This window comes from Lepidochelys olivacea (genome assembly GCF_965140295.1).
Source record: "Lepidochelys olivacea isolate rLepOli2 genome assembly, chromosome: 16".
Lineage (NCBI taxonomy): Eukaryota > Metazoa > Chordata > Testudines > Cheloniidae > Lepidochelys > Lepidochelys olivacea.
Window position 1 is genome coordinate 3,248,737 of NC_140426.1, and position 20,151 is coordinate 3,268,887.

A 20,151-nucleotide genomic window follows, 5' to 3' on the forward strand; every position below is an offset into this window, starting at 1 on the left:
GGAATAGCGGTCAGAAGGTTTCCGGTATAGGGTGGTGTTTATGTGACCATCGCTTATTAGCACAGTAGTGTCCAGGAAGTGGATCTCTTGTGTGAACTGGTCCAGGCTGAGGTTGATGGTGGGATGGAAATTGTTGAAATCATGGTGGAATTCCTCAAGGGCTTCTTTTCAATGGGTCCAGATGATGAAGATGTCATCGATATAGCGCAAGTAGAGTAGGGGCATTGGGGACGAGAGCTGAGGAAGCGTTGTTCTAAGTCCGCCATAAAAATGTTGGCCTACTGTGGGGCCATGTGGGTACCCATAGCAGTGCCGCTGATTTGAAGGTATACATTGTCCCCAAATGTGGAACAGTTATGGGTGAGGACGAAGTCACAAAGTTCAGCCACCAGGTCAGCCGTGACATTATCGGGGATAGTGTTCCTGACGGCTTGTAGTCCATCTGTGTGTGGATTGTTGGTGTGGAGGGCTTCTACATCCATCGTGGCCAGGATGGTGTTTTCAGGAAGATCACCGATGGATTGTAGTTTCCTCAGGAAGTCAGTGGTGTCTCGAAGATAGCTGGGAGTGCTGGTAGCGTAGGGCCTGAGGAGGGAGTCTACATAGCCAGACAATCCTGCTGACACTCTTAAAGACTTCAGGGCTACACTATGGTTACTGGGGATCTATACACCTGGACAGAAAAGGAAATTTAGTCATAGTGGAAAAAGTCCAAATTTCAGAGGTGTAAACCATTAGACCCTCAGTCCTCAACATCACAACCTTCCCCTCCGAAACACCAGTTTTGATGCTGTGGTTGAGGCCCAGAGAGACCCCTCCCTGCAACTTTCTGACCTCTCACATCCCTTTGGATGCCACGTTGCTCTGTTCCAAAATTGGGAACACATAACAAGCAACAGATGGGTTCTGGAGATTATCTCTAATGAGTATTCTATTCATTTCACACACACTCCTGCCCTCCCTTCCCATCTCTCTTAAGGGACCCTTCTCATGAGAGACTCTTAAGACAGGAAATAGATCACCTCATACGCCTGGGCATAGGCGCCGACTTCCCCTCTGACCTATGGGTGCTCAACCCCACCCCTGCACCACCCTCGCCCCGCCCCAATTCCACCCCCTTCCCCAAGTCCCCGCCCCTGCCCTGCCTCTTTACTGCCTCCTCCCCCAAGCATGCTGCATCCCCACTCCTCCCCCGCCCTCCCAGAATGTCCTAAGCACCGCCACACAGCTGTTAGGTGGCGGGCGGGAAGCACTGGGCGGGGGGAGGAGTTGGGACACAGCACGCTCGGAGGAGGAGGAGGCGAGGAGGGGGTGGAGGCAGGAGGAGCTTGGCTGCTGGTGGGTGCGGAGTACCTGCTAATTTTTCCCCGTGGGTGCTCCAGCCCCAAAGCACCCATGGAGTTGGTGCCTATGCACCTGGGAGCCATCAAAACCATATCAGTACATTTCAGAGGCAAGGGTTTTTATTCCCGATATTTCCTTTTCCCCAAGAAAAAGGGAGGTTGGGAACCCATACTGGACTTCAGAGCACTAAACAAATACATGAAGACTTAAAAATTCAAGATGGTCACACTAGCAGCAAGTATTCCATCTCTGGAACAGGGAGGTTAGTTCTTGGCCCTCGGCCGCGAGGATGCATATTTCCACACATCCATTCTACTATCCCACAGATGATTCTTCAGGTTTACCCTAGGTCAGGACCATTACCAGTACAGAATACTCCCCGTCAGTCTCTCAACGGCTCTTAGCGTATTCTCCAAGGTCCTCTCCATAGTAGCGGCTCATCTATGCACCTTGGGGATCAAGATTTACCCATGCTTGGCTGGCTGTCTCCTCAGGGCCTGCTCCTTTAAAGATGCCCTACAGATCATGCATGGAACTATGGACTTACTCACAAAGCTGGGTCTACAAATCAATGTCCAAAAATTGACCTTAACGCCAGTAAAGTACTTGGAGTTTACAGGGGCCGATCTCAACTTACGGCAAGTGAGAGCACTCCTCCCTCCACAAGGATTCCATAGCCTGACTATGCTCATAGAGACAGTTCAAACCAGCCCACAAATATCAGCCAGACTTTGCCTCCAGCTTCTAGGACACATGCCGGCAGATGCGTTCGTAATATCTCATGTCAGACTACACATGAGGGGTCTACAGGCATGGTTTAGATCTGTTTACAGACCAAAAAAGACAGGTTAGACAAACCTCTCTCACCCTCTGGTGTCAAACACTCCCTGGATTGGAGGAAAGATCCAACAATTGTCTGTCTGGGGGTCCCATTCACACAATTACCACCCCCGACATTGCTTCTAATTGTGGATGCATCCCTAATTGGCTGGAGAGCGAATTTCAATAACCTCAAGACTCAGGGCAAGTGGTCACCCATGGAGACAACTCTCCACATCAACCTCCTCTAACTCAGATTGGTCAGAAATGCTTATGCTCACTTTCCTCCACTGATCAGACAACGTGGTGTTTGTGTATTACTAAATTGTCAAGGGGTGCCAGATCATCCTTCCTGTGTCCAGAAGCACTAAAGCTATGGAATTGCTGCATTCCCCACAATGTTTAAATATCAGCAGCCTACCTACCGGGAGTGCAGAACATAACAGTGGACAGCCTCAATTGAAGTTCTCACACAACCACAAGTGGGAAATGAACCCAACAGTGCACCAGAGCATATTCTATCAGTGGGGGACCCCAAAAATAGACTTGTTCACTACTTACCTGAACAGGAAATGCCCACTCTATTGCTCCAGAGCTGACCTCCAGAAACACTCATTAGTTTTAAAGAGCCTGATTAGAACGCCTTTTGAACCTATGGCCACTTGTTCCCTTACATATCTATTGATGAAGATGGCATTTCTGGTGGCCATCGCCTTGGCCAGGAGACTAGGAGAGATAGCGGCACTAATGTTGCATGCCCCCCTGTCCCCACTTTACAGTATGCTTTAAAGACAAAGCTATTCTTAGGCCACATCTGAAGTTCATCCCTAAGGTGATCTCGTCTTTTCACATAAACCAACTGATTCACCTCCCGATCTTTTATCCTAAGCCTCACCATGATAACAAGGAGGCTATACTGCATATGTTGGACATGAGGAGACGCTTAGCCTTTTATCTGGCCAGAGAAATCTCCTAAGCTTTTCCTCTCCATTGCAGAAAGGTCAAAAAGGGTCTCAATATTCACCCAAAGACTCTCCAAAGGAGTCTCAAACTATTAATCACTGCTATCATGCTCACAGTTTGTTACCTCCATTTGAAACCCACACACACACGCTGTGAGGTTGGTTTCCACCTCTGTTGCGTTCCTCAAGAATGTTCCTATCTTGGAATCTATAGGAAGCTCATACCTACGCAGAACACTATGTGATTACTGGAGACTGTTTCCGATGTTATCTTCAGCTCCACAGTGTTATCATCCATAACACTCTTCTCCGAAGCCCCAACCTCCCATTGGGGATACTGTTTGTGAGTCATCTACAGCGTAGCACTCACAGGGACACTACCCTAAGAGGAAGTTACTCACCTTGTGCAGTAATGATGGTTCTTTGAGATGGGTGTCCATATGGTTGCTCCATGACCTGCCCTCATCCCCTCTACTTCAGAGTTCTTAAGAGGTAGAGAAGGAACTGAGGGTGATTTTCCCGTGCAGCGCTAGTTAGTCTCGAGGCAGAACATGAGATGCAGGAGAGCGCATGTGCAGGCTGAATGGACACTGCTACAAAACATCTCTAATCAGCAGCGCAGGGACACAGACACACCTACAGTGCAGCACCCATGGGGGACACACATCTCGAAGAACCATCATTACTGCACAAGGTGACAGGTTTCAGAGTAGCAGCCGTGTTAGTCTGTATCCGCAAAAAGAAGAGGAGGACTAGTGGCACCTTAGAGACTAACAAATTTATTAGAGCATAAGCTTTCATGGGCTACAGCTCACTTCACTGATGAGTAACTTCCTCTTTCCCAGTAAGCTGTTTGTAATGAGATTATCTTGAAGCCCTCCACCATTTTCTTTCCTTTCAGCCTCTTCTGATGATTGCAGCTCTTCTGCCCCACCTCTTCTCTCCCCAGAAGGTGTGTGAACAGCCCAAGCACCAATGTGTCTGTGAAACAGGCAGGTTGGAGACACTAGGGATAAGTGTTGTACTGTCTCCTTCCCCTGAGCTCAGCCACCCTGAGTGAAGAAACTGAAGGCAATTCATGCTACAGCGTAGAGCACTGCTTCCAGGATCCCAGGCTGGCATGCACACATGGGCTGTGCGTGCTGTGTTTTGAATGGAAAGGTACTTGGATGCAATTTCAGCAATTGGATCATTAGTTAAGCTGTGGTTTGATGAAAAGCACACTTTGTATTTTAAACTGTGAGAATGTAATTCCAACTCCTTTTCTGCCCGGTGAGTCAGGGCAAAGTTGCTTTGGACTTTGTAGGACTCTTTATTTTGAAGATTCATAAGTAGTCCAGAACTCAGCAGTTGGCATTAAAGCAAGTTTCTCGGTGTATGTCTCCACTAGCAAGGAGATTTCAGAGACATTGTACAGTAGATATTTATAATCTGCTTCCTGTGGTTGAAGTCCTTTACAATTAAATTTGCCTTGAAGAGAAGCTACAGAGGCTTTTGACAGCAGCTCAGTCTTTGTAGAAGATACATTTAGTATCTCTTTCCTTATTTTGGGAGCATGGATCAGGTCAGCCACAAACACATGAAGATAGCCACCTAGTAAAGCCACAGGGGATTGGTGAAGTGTAAACACATCATTGTGTTCTGTAATCTCAGTAATCAAAATTGCTTGGCTGTTATTTGTGGAATGTTTACCTGGCTTCTCCTGTGACAGTCTGGGAGGATTTACCCAACCCCGCTCCTAGTAATTATCTGTGCGGCTTGTCATGACAGTGGGAAGCAGCTTTTCTTTCTCTTTTTAGTATAAAAATATAACAAATCAAACAGATACTGTGCTGACATTGTAGCATTTTACTTCTGTTAAATGGTAACTTTATTTTGATTAGAAACTTCCTGGTGTTTGAAGGGAGGTGGGATGTTTTATCATTAAAAATAATAAAATCCCCCCATGCAAGCTCTGTTTCAGGAGTAATGAGAGACTGAATACTGTAACAAAAACTCAGCCCCCCCACGACAAACAGTTCTTTGAAGCATTGTTCTTCCCACACACAGCCGCAGCCTGCCTTTGCTTTTCTACAGGTGCTTTAGCAAAGCCATTTGAAACTCACATTTCAATAGAAAACCCATATGGTGATGAAATACTAATACACAGGCATCTTGGGAATATTTTGAAATTCAGAGAGCAGTACTTTGGTTTTGGTAGAGATTATTTTACTGGTAACGGATGCAACAAAAGACCGATTTAAACAAAATCATGACAACAGGTCAAATTCATTCTTGATTTTAATGAAGTTAATTCAGGGATGAATTTGCTCTGATGGGCTTAGGGAAGTAGAAAGGTGTACCTGAAGATAAATCCTCATAAATTCCATAAACAACATAATTTAAAAGGAATGAAGGTTGGATATTGGGGACACCTCCCCCAACGCAAATCCTTGAAAGCAGAGAGATGCTGAACTCTGAGATGCCATAACTGTACCATGGTGCCCACACAGCCTGTTTCCAGTGACATGGAGGATTCTGCTTCTTCACAAGGAGCTTCCTTCAGCAGCCAGGGGACACACACTATACACAATGTCCTGATCTCCCTCACTGTGCAACGTAAAACATTCCTTACAGTCTCTGCTAATGCGTCTGACAAAGGGCCGGCCTTAGGGGTGGGCCATCTGGGCAACCGCCCAGGAGTGGCATGATCAAGGGGGCACCATGTGGCAATGCAGAAGTGGGTGCTGCCAGTGTAAAATCAGAAACTGCTCTTGGCTGGCAGGGGAACGCTGCGTGGGGGCTGCCCAGATTTCGCCCTGCTTCCGGGGGGGGGGGGGCAGCAATGATGTACAGATACTGCTCACCCTCCCTAGGGGGGCTATGGGGTGGTGGGGTGCGAGGAGCAACACCAAGTGCTCCGTGCATTCAGGTCACTTTCCACACATGTGCTGTGTGGCATCAGGAGCTGCTGCTCCTGATGCCCTCCCCTTAGGCAGCCCAGGTAGGGAAAGTGACCTGGATGCAGGGAGCCCTGATGTCAGCCCTCCCCCCCTCCCCCCAAGCCCTGTAGTGTTGCGTACAAGAGCATCATTCGAGGCAGGAGTGAGCAGCAATGCCAGCTGCTCCGTACATCCAGGTCAGTTTCCCCACATGGGTGCAGGTGTTAGAGGTGGAGTAGGGAAGTGCAGGGGTTGGGGCAAAGAGGGGTGGGGAGCCTGATGAGCTCTGGGGGGCCAAGGGCAATGGGGGGGGTCGCCATGCCCGCAGGGTCAGAGGACCAAAATACAAGTTTGCTCAGGATGCCATTTTCCCTAGGGCCGGCCCTGCCACTGCAAAGGCCACATGTGCTGTGTGTTCTTTGTTTCAAGGGAAGCGTGAGGTCATAAGGAAGGTTTTGTGACTAGAAGTGCCCAGTGCTCTATGCCATTCATTTCCATATATACCTCAATTGAGTGCTCTCTCTACGTGGTTTCAGAGTAGCAGCCGTGTTAGTCTATATCCACAAAAAGAAAAGGAGTACTTGTGGCACCTTTAGAGACTAACAAATTTATTTGAGCATCGAGTGACCAAAGAGATTGAAGGATCCACAACCTATCCTGTAGGACGACCCATCACTCTCACAGGTCTTGGGAGACAGGCCAGTCCTTGCTTACAGACACCCCCACAGCCTGAAGCAAATACTCACAAGCAACCACACAACAGAACTACTAAACCCAGGAACCTATCCTTGCAACAAAGCCCGTTGCCAACTGTGTCCACATATCTGTTCAGGGGACACCATCATAGGGCCTAATCACATCAGCCACACTATCAGAGGCTCGTTCACCAGCTCATCTACCAATGTGATATATGCCATCATGTGCCAGCAATGCCCCTCTGTCATGTTCATTGGTCAAACTGGACAGTCTCTACATAAAAAGATAAATGGACACAAATCAGATATCAAGAATTATAACATTCATAAACCAGTCGGAGAACACTTCATTCTCTCTGGTCACTTGATCTCTGACCTAAAAGTTGCAATATTACAACAAAAAGACTTCAAAAACAGACTCCAATGAGAGACTGCTGAATTGGAATTAATTTGCAAACTGGATACAATTAATTTAAGCTTGAATAGAGACTGGGAGTGGATGAGTCATTACACAAAGTAAAACTATTTCTCCATGTTTATCTGCCCCTCCCACTGCTGTTCCTCACAGGTTCTTGTCAACTGCTGGAAATGGCCCACCTTGATTATGACTACAAAAGGTTCCCCCCCCCCGCTCTCCTGCTGGTAATAGCTTACCTTAAATGATCACTCTGGTTACAGTGTGTATGGTAACACGCATTGTTTCATGTTCTCTGTGTATATAAATCTCCCCACTGTATTTTCCACTGAATGCATCCGATGAAGTGACCTGTAGCTCACGAAAGCTTATACTCAAATAAATTGGTTAGTCTCTAAGGTGCCACAAGTACTCCTTTTCTTTTTGCGAATACAGACTAACACGGCTGCTACTCTGAAAACTGGACATGGATACCTTGCTATTCCTGCTGCTTTTTTAAAAAAGTAGGTTAACCAGAACTAAACACAGCTTTCCAGGGAAGGGGGTATTAGGTATTTATATAATGGCATTACAGTATTTTCAGGATTGTTTTCTGTCTTATTCTTTAGACATCCTAATATTTTGTTTTCTTTTCTGAGAGGTCTTGCACATGGAGCAGAGGGTTTCATTGGGACAGTCCCAGTGATGTCAAATCTTTCTGCTGAGTGCTTAGGGAAACTGAGGCACAGTTGTACACGATCTTAAAAATGAGGCTAATGATACTGCCCTCTTTGTAAAGTGCTTTGAGAGATACTGATGAAAAGTCCTAGACAAGAGTTTGGTGGTATTTATTTACTTATTTATTCTAATTATTCCTTCCAATGTGCATTACCTTGCATTTGTCAATGCTGAACTTCATCTGCCGTTGCACTGTGCATTCACCTAAGTCGTACTGCAGTTCAGGAAAGCATCCCCATTGAGGAGAGTACTTTAAACGTGTGTCTATGTGCTGTCTTGAATCAGGGCTTATGCTAGGTCCCTGCACAGTTCCTCATAGTTTCTCATGTTGATGAATCTAAATAATTTTGCCATGTCACTGCTCCCTTCCTTTTTTAGATTATTATAGGGGGATCTGATAGTTACCCTTATATTTAAATTTCTTAACACTTTCCATTATAAAAGATTTTTGTGACCTTGTCTTTGAGAAGGTGTCTTGTCTCCATTGTGTGCAGTGGGCCTTTGAAATTGGCGGGCCATAGCTTACAGGCTAAGGAAGGGCTCTTTTTTCTCCTGTGAAATTCTGTGGAGCTTTGGCTGAGGTATAAATGGTTAAAAAATCTGTTTTTCTTCTCTCTCTTGCATTACTCAGGAAAACTTTGGCAGGCTGTCAAAATAATACCTAGCCGCACGGATATTCTGAGACTGAGCTTGCAAAGTTGCTGCAGCCGTAGCACACGCGGTAATGTGAACTCATAGGAGCTGTTGGAGCAGCTGAAGGGTGAAGAGAGCTGGGCTGGGCTCCCTCCACTGGAGTCAGCACACGGTCACAGTGATTCCTGCCCCCGTCAAGGGGCACCACTTAGGGTAGTATCACTAAGAGAACTGGCCAGGTTCCCTCAACCACCCTCTAAATGCAGCAAATGGTCCCAGCGAACTGTCTGCCCATCCCCACAAACCTCTCCACTCCTCTAGGTGCACCACCACATGGGGCTGGAGCTCCCCGCAATATCTGCATGGGGGGGGGGAGGGAAGAGAGAGAGAGAGAGAAGGGGGGACTGGACACTCCCCACCCAGAGTAATCTCCAGGACCAGCATCTGGACATGGCGTCCATCCTTCTCCTGTTGCCAGCTCCTGTAAGGTTACCCTGTAGCTCAAGTGGTAGCAGCTTGTGCTGTGCTGAAAGTTCAGAATTCAAAACCTGCTGATTCTGTCTGGTGGATTGTTACAGCTGCACACAATAGAATGTCATGTAACTTTTTCCTTTAAAAAAAATAAACTAGGAAATAACATACAAAAACCTAGGTTAAAAGAACTTTGTTAAGGGGCAAATTCAAACACTCCTAAGTAGCAAATGTCAGATTTATGTATTATAATACAGTCTTTAATGACCTCATCACAGGCTATTTTTTTCCACAGGACCCCTGGCTCAGAGAGCGCATGGGGCGTGCAAAGGGCCGAAATAAGGTTGCACAGGCAACTGTAAATCTTGTATTTCCTAACTTCTGAGTACGTGATTTTGCCACCTGAATAATTTTCTTTTAACATCATTTTTGTATTTATTTAATAAAAATACAGAACACTGGGCCTAGTACAGAATCTTGGGGTACCTCATTGTTAACCTTTTGCCATATTGAAAAAGGGTCCATTTCTGCTTTCTTCTTGTCTTCAGACTCTTAGCCAGTTTCTAATTCATGAAAAAACTTTATATCTCACCATATAACCATAGGTTAGAGAGTAGCAGCCGTGTTAGTCTGTATTCGCAAAAAGAAAAGGAGGACTTGTGGCACCTTAGAGACTAACACATTTATTTGAGCATAAGCTTTCGTGAGCTTCATCGGATACATTCAGTGGAAAATACAGTAGGAAGATATATATTTATATATATACACACACAGAGAACATGAAACAGAGCCAGAAGAGTACCTAGAAGTCACCTACTACAGGACAGGCCCCTGTAGTAACAGAACACCAAAGAAAGTAACAGAACGCCACTAGCCGTCACTTTCAGCCCCCAACTAAAACCTCTCCAGCGCATCATCAAGGATCTACAACCTATCCTGAAGGACGACCCATCACTCTCACAGATCTTGGGAGACAGGCCAGTCCTTGCTTACAGACAGCCCCCCAACCTGAAGCAAATACTCACCAGCAACCACACAACAAAAACACTAACCCAGGAACCTATCCTTGCAACAAAGTCCATTGCCAACTGTGCCCACATATCTATTCAGGGGACCCCATCATTAGGGCCTAATCACATCAGCCACACTATCAGAGGCTGGTTCACCTGCACATCTACCAATGTGATATATGCCATCATGTGCCAGCAATGCCCCTCTGCCATGTACATTGACCAAACTGGACAGTCTCTACGTAAAAGAATAAATGGACACAAATCAGACGTCAAGAATAATAACATTCATAAACCAGTCGGAGAACACTTCAATCTCCCTGGTCACTTGATTACAGACCTAAAAGTCGCATTACAACAAAAAAACTTCAAAAACAGACTCCAGGGAGAGACTGCTGAATTGGAATTAATTTGCAAACTGGATACAATTAACTTAGGCTTGAATAAAGACTGGGAGTGGATGTGTCATTACACAAAATAAAACTATTTCCCCATGTTTATTTTCCCCCCTACTGTTCCTCACACATTCTTGTCAACTGCTGGAAATGGCCCACCTTGATTATCACTACAAAAAGTTTTTTTTTCTCTCCTGTTGGTAATAGCTCACCTTACCTGATCACTCTCGTTACAGTGTGTACGGTAACACCAATTGTTTCATGTTCTCTGTGTATATAAAATCCCACTACTGTATTTTCCATTGAATGCATCTGATGAAGTGGGTTTTAGCCCACAAAAGTTTATGCTCAAATAAATTTGTTAGTCTCTAAGGTGCCACAAGTCCTCCTGTTCTTTTCGCATAGAACCATAGGCGCCAACTCCATGGGTGCTCCTGCCCTGGAGCTCCCATGGAAAAAAATGAGTGGGTGCTTAGCACTCCGCGGCAGCCAGCTCCCTCCCTCTCCCCTCAGCACCTACCGTTTGCCGGCAGCCCTGCCGATCAACTCCCTACCCTCCCTCTGAGCGCCTCCCGCCCACCGCGATCAGCTGTTCTGCGGCGTGCAGGAGGCACTAGGAGGGACAGGGAGGAGCAGGGATGGGGTGTGTCCGGGGGAGAAGGCAGAACTGAGTGGGTAGGGGTGGGAAAAGGTGGGGTGTGGATGTAGTGGGGTTGGGAAGGGGTGGGGTGGGGCCTGGGGCCAAGCAGGGGGTTGAGCACCCCCGGAGCCCGGAGGAAGCTGACACCTGTGCGTATAACTATTTAGTGTTTTAATAACCTCTTATGAAGTTCTGATCATGGGTTTTTCATGGTCCTTAGTTATCAGCCACTCCTGCTGTATTTGTTGTTCTGTTGACATGCTGAAATGATTCTAGTAGAACAGAGGTATGCTTTTTCTTTTCGGAAACTATGCAGGTTTGTCCCTATCACTGTGTTAATCTGGGTGTTTTAAATAACATTCTATTTTAAATTATCATTTCAACCAATTTATCTGGTATTGAAGTAGAGCAGGAGTTCTTAGGCTCATATCTAGCAACATTTTGTTGTTTTAATTTAAAGACCAAATTTGCTACACTCTAGCCCTTTGAGGCACTGGCTGATTCTAAGACTATGTCTACACTACCAGTAGATCCGAGCTGCTGCAATCAGTCTAGTGAAGACCCACTAAATCGATCGCAGAGCGCTCTCCAGTCGACTCTGGTACTCCACTGGAAAGAGAAGAGTAAGGTAAATCGACGGGAGAGTGTCTCCCGTTGGTGCAGTGCAGTGTAGACACTGTGGTAAGCTGACCTAAGCTACTTAGGTCAGCTTACTGTGGTTGTGTAGACAAGGCCTAATGAGAGATTGCATGCTTAGTAGTAAGGGACTAAGGTGTGGTCTACACTAAATAGGTCGATGTAAGGCAGCTTATGTCGACCTAATTATGTCAGTGTATACACTACATCCTTGTCACACCGTTGTAAGTGCCCTACTACACGGACTTAATAATTCCAGCTCCATGAGAGGCGTAGGGCTTGTTGTAAATTAGGGCAACACAATATGTGTGTTGACACTGCATTACTTACATCAGCCCTTGGCTATCTTGTCAATTTCCGGGCTATGCTGGAGCCCGGAAATTGACAAGAAAGTCGGACAGCTAGAGCCCTCTGCTTCTGGTGGGGAATGGGGAGGCAAGAGCCCAGGGGGCAGCTGGGCTCCCAGCAGGGAGCTGCGCAGAGCTGAGTCTCCTGTCTCAGTCAGTGGAAGTGCTCCTGGTGAGGATGCGCACCACCAACAGAAGGAGGGTAGTGTGGACATCAGCCACTGCAGTGATTACTGTGGTGGCTATAAGTCGACTTAAGTCTGTAGTGTAGATGTGCCCTGAGATTCAGAGATCCCAAATCTACTAATATTCTCAATTACTTGTGATGGAAACAAATCGGCTACGCATCCTAGGAATTGCTTTTTGAATCACTCCTCTCGTTTTCCCTTTCTTTGTGCCATGGTTAAACGTCTTGTCCCTTTCAAGGCTCTGCACCACTCCACCCTGCTGTCCTCCTCCTGCCCAAACCTTCTAGATAGGCTCTTTGCAACTTTCTCCCTTCCACTGTCATGTTCCCACTTGTTTTCTAGCAGTCCCTTGCATCTGTCAGCCCCTCTCTGTCCAGTGCACCAGGTCCCCCCACCTTCAAATACCTCTTGAAAGCACACTTTCCCCAGGATGTCTTTTGCTACTAATCCTCTGCACTAAGAAGTGTCTTTATTGATGTACTTAAAAACAAAAATGTGCCCTGCTTTTCAACAAATCTCTCTTCAGATCATGCTGTGCATTTTTGGACTGCACTGTATTGTTTGTCTAAATTATAACTGCACAGTGCTGGGTCCCCCTCAGTGATTTCTAATGCCCCAAGCATGCTGCTGGAGTTTAATAAATAATATCCTCTTTATTAAACTTCTGTTCCAGACAGAGCATCCAATGAAAAATTCTCAAGTAATGGAGGAGCTCACAATATTGAAAATAGAACGCAAAACTTAGAGACTAGCTCTTTGAATTGTTCAAAAACACATGACCATTTTGTGCACTGGTTCAGTGATTTAGCTTTGCATAAAATTGCCACTGAAATTCCATTTGAGACCATTTTACTTGTGTGAACTTACAGTATAGAACCTGAAGAGAATTAAAAGTCTCTGCCAATGGTGCGTATGCTGTTATAAATTGCTCTGGCCAAGGGCTAGAGCAGGGGACTGGGAGTCAGAAGCATTGGGCTTTATTTTTTACTCTTCCACTGACTCTGTGTAACTTGGGCAAGTCACTAAAACATCTGTACCTCAGTTTTTCTTTCTGTAAAATGGGGAAGGTAAAAGTTGTCTGTGGGAAGTTGTGAGGATCAGACTTTATGAAAGGCCTTGAGGTCCTTAGGTGAAAGGTGCTTTCTAAGTGTGAAGCACTGTCACAATGAATTATTTAATAGAGATACTGTTAGCTGGGGTTTGAAATGTGAAAGTTTCATGCCCCTAGCTCACTGGGTTGACATGAGTGTATTCTATGGAGTCTAGTTGAAAGCTGTGGTCAGGCCTCACTGTCACAGTAGTTAGCTCTGTATTCCTTTTTCTGAGTTTGACTGGCTTATGGATTGTGTGACTGACTTTGTCTCCAAAATATTATCACTTCATTTCAAACCACTGACCCAAGATCCTGAGGTGGTATTTAGGAGAGTTTGCTTCAGCTTTTGATAATAGGGTGAACAAGCTTTGGAAAGTAAGCACTTGCTACTTCTTAAGGTTATCAGGAAACTGTCAAATAACAAAGAAGCCTTAAAAACCCATTCTGTGAAATAAAGAATGAAACCTCCCTCTTCTATTCTCACAATCAGTTAGCGGAATAACAGATTGTGTGTGAGCATCAGCTGCAGCACATCCTGCCTGAGTGACGTGTCAAGAGGGCATGGAAGAGGGTGAGTCCTCTAAGACCCATTAAATGAAGCTGAGAAGTAACATGCATCATGGATACAATCCTTTCCCAAATCCCCACCCTTTTAAGGAAACCCATTATACTCAAAGTCAGAGCTCAGTCTGACCATTTTGGAAAGGTGGCAAGTTAGCACGCCCAAGGTTAATCGTGACTGACCTCTGCATTTATCAGCTTGAAATTCTGTTCAGTCTCCTACGTGACTAAATTACTACTACTCTGATAGATGAGGTTCAGTTCAGCGGAAGTTGCTTGCTGTGGTGGTGTTGTGAGCTATTGTATTTGATATACATTGCCCTCTGCCCCCTTTCTGAGCCCAGATTGCTGCATGAACGGTCACTTTTGGGTTTCATGTCTATTCATACTGTAATTAGAAAATGTGGTACCTAGTGGCAGAGTGTGAATGTACACGCACGGCTCTCCTATGAGCAACTGAGCACCATGTGACCCCAGCCTTCTTATGCTGTTCTGATCTTTCAAGTCATTCTCTGTTGTGACTGTTTGTCAGGTGACTCAGGTCACTACAATGCACATTATTTACACCACTGATAATCTCACACTGCATTTGTGTCAATTAACCATAGCACAAAACTGACAATTTAGAGTTTAAAGAGACAAGGTGGGTGAAGTAATAACTTTTGTTGGACCAACTTCTGTTGGTGAGAGAGGCAAGTTGGCAGAGTAAAAGCTATTATCTCACCCAGCTTGTCTCTCTAATATCCTGGGACTGACACGGCTACAACTACACCACATACAATTAGAGTTTAAAACATTCCTCTGAAACAGCCATAGTATTGTGTGCATGTGTGACCGGATGGACTACCCTTTCTATTTAGACAAAGCTCTGGAGTGCTAAAACATAGAGTATGATTTTAATGTTAATTGAGCCTCTTGCTTGGGAGAGAGAGAAGCCCTCAGTAAAGGTTTCAGACTTTATAAATGCAAATTATTATGACAGGTTTCAGAGTAGCAGCCATGTTAGCCTGCATCCGCAAAAAGAAAAGGAGGACTTGTGGCAACTTAGAGACTAACAAATTTATTTGAGCATAAGCTTTCGTGAGCTACAGCTCACTTCATCGGCTGCATTCAGTGGAAAATACAGTGGGTAGATTTATATACACAGAGAACATGAAACAATGGGTGTTACCATACACACTGTAACCAGAGTGATCAGCTAAGGTGAGCAATTACCAGCAGGACAGTATCTGTCGAGCAGTGGCGGTCCTAGGAGGGCATACTGTGTGTGTTGGGACATACTGATGAAATATGTGAGATTCAGTTCTCTGTGGGAGTTTGAGTCTCTGGATTGGACTTGTGAGTTGCATTGCTGTCTGGGGGCCAGATTCTGATATATTTAGTCGTGCTGAGAAGTACCTTACTTCATGAGTGCTCCCACTGATTTCAATGCAACTGCTTGTAGAGTAAGGCACTACTCAGTGTGAGTAAAGGTGACAGAATCTGGCCCTATGTATATAATATTATCTATGCCCTGTATGTCAGTATAGAAATGGCAGCTGTCCAAAGCTTCTGAGCATCCATACAGCATGCGGTTTTGCTAGGTATGATCACAAAGCAAAAATTCTTTAAAGTTTTCCCCTCACATGTTTTCACTGTTTTTGTTTTTTCCCTCTAGTTTTTTTTTTTTTTTTACTGATTTATTCATACACAACATTTAAGGCTCCAGGATTCCATTGATCCAGCTGCCTTTGCACGACACCTGAACAACTATGAGGCTTTTGGTAATTTCAGCCAGCTGTATGTTCCAAGCACAAATACATCACAGTTTAGTTCCTCAGGAAGTTAGAATTAAAAGACGAAACTGGATTGCTGATGTCATACTGAGAACAAACTTTGTGTTCTCCTTTAGGAAATGAGTTGTACTGGGGATTTGATCAGTAGAAGACTGGAATACTCACTTCCTTTCCTTTGTAGATAGTTCAGAGTAAAGATGTCCAGGGATGTCAGGCTGACTTTTGCATCCTGCACAGTACAGTTGAGTTAGAGGGTATACCATTTCTTACTGCTCCGTTGAGAGGAGGGGATGTCAGGAGGATGTAGTCAGGTGGGAGGGTGCAATAGGGCTCCTGCCACTGGTAGAGAAGACAGAGGGAGGACATGTGTTAGATACTGGGGAGGTTTATCTTTAAAGGTGTGTGGAATGGAGGGAGGCAGGTGTCTCACAGCAAAGCACTGGGTGGGGAAAATTGAGGTTGCAGACAGTTGCTGGGAGGGCATACTGACAATGTGGGCTTACTGCATATGTCAGATATGCCTGGGGGAAGGCGTGTGTGAACGCTGCATGCCCAGCTAGCACGGGTATAAATAACAGTGTAGACGGTGAGGTATGGCTTAGGCCAGTAGACTGCCCTACGTAGATCTCTACATACCCAAATAGTGCTTTATGCTGCTGGCAGGGGGAAGGCAGCAGGGAAAGGCTCTGGCCACTCCTCCCTGACAGGGCCTTACCCTCCATTCCCCCCCTGCCTGAGCCTTTCACTACTATGTGTAGCTACACACTGCAGTGAGTGTGGACACAGCTTGCCTTTCATTGTGGCGTGTAGCTACACGTATCCTGCATGCTCTGCAAGTGTGTAGAGACTGTCTAAGGCTGATTCCTTATGAATACAGCAAGCAACATGAGCTACTACAGTATCCAAAAACAAAGAGGAGTACTTGTGGCACCTTAAAGTGTAACAGATTTATTTGGGCATAAGCTTTCGTGGGCTAAACCCACTTCATCAGGTGCATGGAGTGGAAAATACAGTAGGCAGGTATATATACACAGCACATGAAAAGATGGGAGTTGCCTTACCAAGTGGGGGGGTCAGAATCCAAGTACTTCACCTGATCTCCCCATCTACTTTACTTTTAATAAGGCTTAATTATTAAAGGCTTCCTGACCTAGGGCTTCCTCAACACTTTTGTGCACCTACAGTACAGTGGAGAGGGCAATGTGATAGTTTCATCTCTTCCTCCTTTGAGCTGCATAGCTTAAGCTCTCAAGGCAAACTTATTGTATAGGAAATTGTTCTCATGTAATGAGAACAGGGAAGTAATCTTTATCATAGAGGAACCCAGGGACGAAAGAGTGATTAGATTTGAAAGCAGAGTTGTATATGCTAGTGGCAGCTGTATAAGCATTAAGGTGCCCAACACTGAGGTAGTAACTTCTGGTTCTGTTTGTGGTAGGTTTGCTTTGTTTCTTTCTACATCACTTTAAAGAGATAGGAACATAGTGTTGTGGAGACGAAACTACGAAGTGTTTGAATAAAGCACATACAGACAGAGCTTTCCTTTATCTCAGAAATTCCAGCGTCGTCTTCCTCATCATGTATGCGTAGGGGGTCCCCTTTCTCCCCTCTTCACCGGACAAGACCATCATTACAGACGTGTCTCTACTAGATTGTGGAGCCCATATGGGCAACCACACAGCACAGGGAATGTAGACATCTTGAGAGTCCAGAATGCACAACAATGTCCTGGAACTACAGGCAGTAGGGAAGACCTGCGAGTCCTTTCTTCATTTCATCTGCTCTCACCATGTCCTCATAATGTCAGACAACAAAATCTACATCAACAAACAAGGGGAGAGCAAGATCTCTGGAGCTGGTGCATCAGCAATCAGATCACCCTATCTGCAACCTACCTTCTGGGGACACAAAATGTGATCGCGGACTCCCTCAGCAGACACTTCGCAATCGACCACGAGTGGGAACTTCATGACACTGTGCTTAATGATATTTTCACTCAATGGGGAAACCAAACCAGGGTTCGATTCACTTCCCAGTCCAGCAACAAGTGAGTCTCATTGCTCCAGTGGAGTCCTAGGTTACTGCTCCCAGGGTAATGCTCTCCTTCTTCCCTGGTCAGACCAGTTCACCTGCGCCTTCCCTCTTCTACCGCTTCTGCCACAAGTGGTAGGACAGAGTGACAGTCATCCTGATCGTCCCTTTCTGGTCCAGACAGTTTTGGTTCTCCAACCTCCTGCGCCTGTCATCTCGTCCCCTGATTACCCTCACAATATTCTCTGAGCTTCTGGTCCCATGCAATGGCAGGATCAGACACCCCAATCCCCTACTGCTTTACCTTAGGGTGTGGTATTTGGATAGTCATCAGCTCTAGAACAGGCGTGCTCCTCTCTAATAGCAGAAAGGACTCAACTAGGAAATGTTACCATTCTAGCTGGAAATGCTTCTCATCCTGGATGCAGCAGAGAGTCGTTCTACCAGAAGCTATGTGTATCCCACTCATCCTAGACTATATTCTATCTCTGTAAACATTGGGCTTATCTCTCAGTTCCCTGAGAGTCCATTTGATGGCTATCTGTGCATTCCTGCATTCCATCCCCCTACAGAGGGATACTCTGTTTTTGCGTACGTGCTAACCACTCAATTCTGGAAAGGCCGGATAAGGATTTTCCCACCTCCTTGAAAGATAACACCCCAAAGGGACCTGAATCCTATTCTTTCAGTTCTGATATGGCTCCTCTTTGAGCCCTTAGCGACTTGCTCCTTTTTGCTCCTCTCCATGAATGTCATCTTTCTCATAGCCGTCACATGGGCAAGGAGGGTTGGTGAACCTGGAGCAATGATGGCACACACTCCATACACTATATTTCACAAAGATAAGGTTTCTTTACACCTACACCCCAAATGTATTCCTAAGTGGTTTTGGAATTTTACCTTCACTAATCCATTCATTTACCTGTGTTCTTCTCGAAACCACAAGTGTTTGCAGAAGAGCATAGGCTCTACTCTCTAGATGTTCAACAAGCTTTGGCCTTTGACCTACAGAGAACGAGACCATTCAGAAAATCCCTGAGGGTGTTTGTTGCTATATCAGAGAATCACAGGTCACGCCATCTCCATCAGAGAATTGGCAAATGGATATCTGGTTGCATACTATCCTGCTATTAGCTCTCAAACCTTCCCCACCTGCTCCCTCATGGGGGTACAAGCACACTCCACAACTATAGTGTCTCTTTAGGACATACCCCTCCTAGACATTTGTAAAGTGGCCACATGGAGCTCTGTCCACACATTTGCAAGACGTTACACTTTGGTACAAGACTTGGCTGCTGATGCCTGATTTGGGATGGCAGACCTCTGCTCACTCCTACTGTCCTCATCCTCACACCATCCACCTATTTAGGGACTGCCTGTCAATCACGTACAGTGGAATACAATAGGGACCATCACTCAAAGAAGATGATGTTACTTACCTGTAACTTGAGGTTGTTCAAGATGTGTAGTCCCTATATATATTCCACTACCAGCCTTCTTTTCCCTCTGCTTTTGATCTTATCTGATTCATGGTGTAGAAGGAACTGAAGAAGCAGGAGGTCCACCCCATCCTTTATCACCTGGTCAGGAGAACGAGGCAAACCAGGGCACATGCGTGGACCAACAGACACTACTTTCAAATTCTCCGACTCCAGGCACATGGTGGGCATACATAACCTACAGTAGAATACAGATAGGGACCACACATCTTGAAGAACCTCCAGTTACAGGTAAGTTACATCCTCTTTTATATTAGGTGCTGTTAGCAGCATACTCCATTATCCTGTGGAGAGGTGCATTTTAGCCTCTTCTCTGCAGCTGTTATTTAACCAGCTCTTGTTATGCTAATTTTTATCTCTTTTCTATGCAGTGCATGTGCCCAGAGAAACTGTGGCAGGGGCATCTGAAAAACACAAAAATAAATAAATATTGCTGAGTTCTGGCACAGGGCTCCCTATATTTATTATTCTTAGTCCTGGTGTTGCTGTGATAAACCAATTATATTTTCAATACACCAAGTTGACTGACCTAAACTGTGCACAAATGCAGTAGCCAGAGCTCTTTTCCAAGAACTGTTACTGCTTTCTCCAGAAACACAGTGTGGACTAATGGTTAAAGCAGTGGACTGGGAGCTCAAGATTCCTTTCTTCTATTTCCAGCTCTGTCATTGCCTCATTAAGATTTGAGGGACTTTTTTGTGCCAGATTTTCCCATCTCTCCAGTGGGTATAATACATTATCTGTACTTAACCTCACATGTATGTTTGATGAATGAAATGAAAGTTTGTAAAGTGCTTTGGGATTCTTAGATTAAAGATGCTGTAGGAAGGCAAAGTTGTTGTTATTATTCTTATCGCCTGTGGCAGAGCACTGTCCTTGTCCCCGTGGATCCCTCTCTCTAGGGCCAGGGTTACAGTCTACTGAGCCCTTTTCATCATAAGCCAGCAAGGAGGTTGGTGAGAGAACTCCCACAGTCTCTGTTGTCCCTATGGGCTTATT

The 20,151-nt window shown here is 45.4% G+C and overlaps 1 protein-coding gene and 1 long non-coding RNA gene across 3 annotated transcripts in view; one reads left to right on the top strand and one right to left on the bottom strand.

The window, feature by feature from the left end:
• Window positions 1-20,151, top strand: part of PNPLA7 (patatin like domain 7, lysophospholipase) — a 432,325-nt gene that overhangs the window by 321,316 nt on the left and 90,858 nt on the right. The gene's annotated exons all lie outside the window — the stretch shown is intronic.
• Window positions 606-19,952, bottom strand: LOC311532141. Its single transcript, XR_014714339.1, has 3 exons — window positions 17,152-19,952; window positions 15,788-15,961; window positions 606-673 (listed from the first exon to the last, which is right to left on the bottom strand). It is a non-coding gene; the product is annotated as an uncharacterized lncRNA (long non-coding RNA).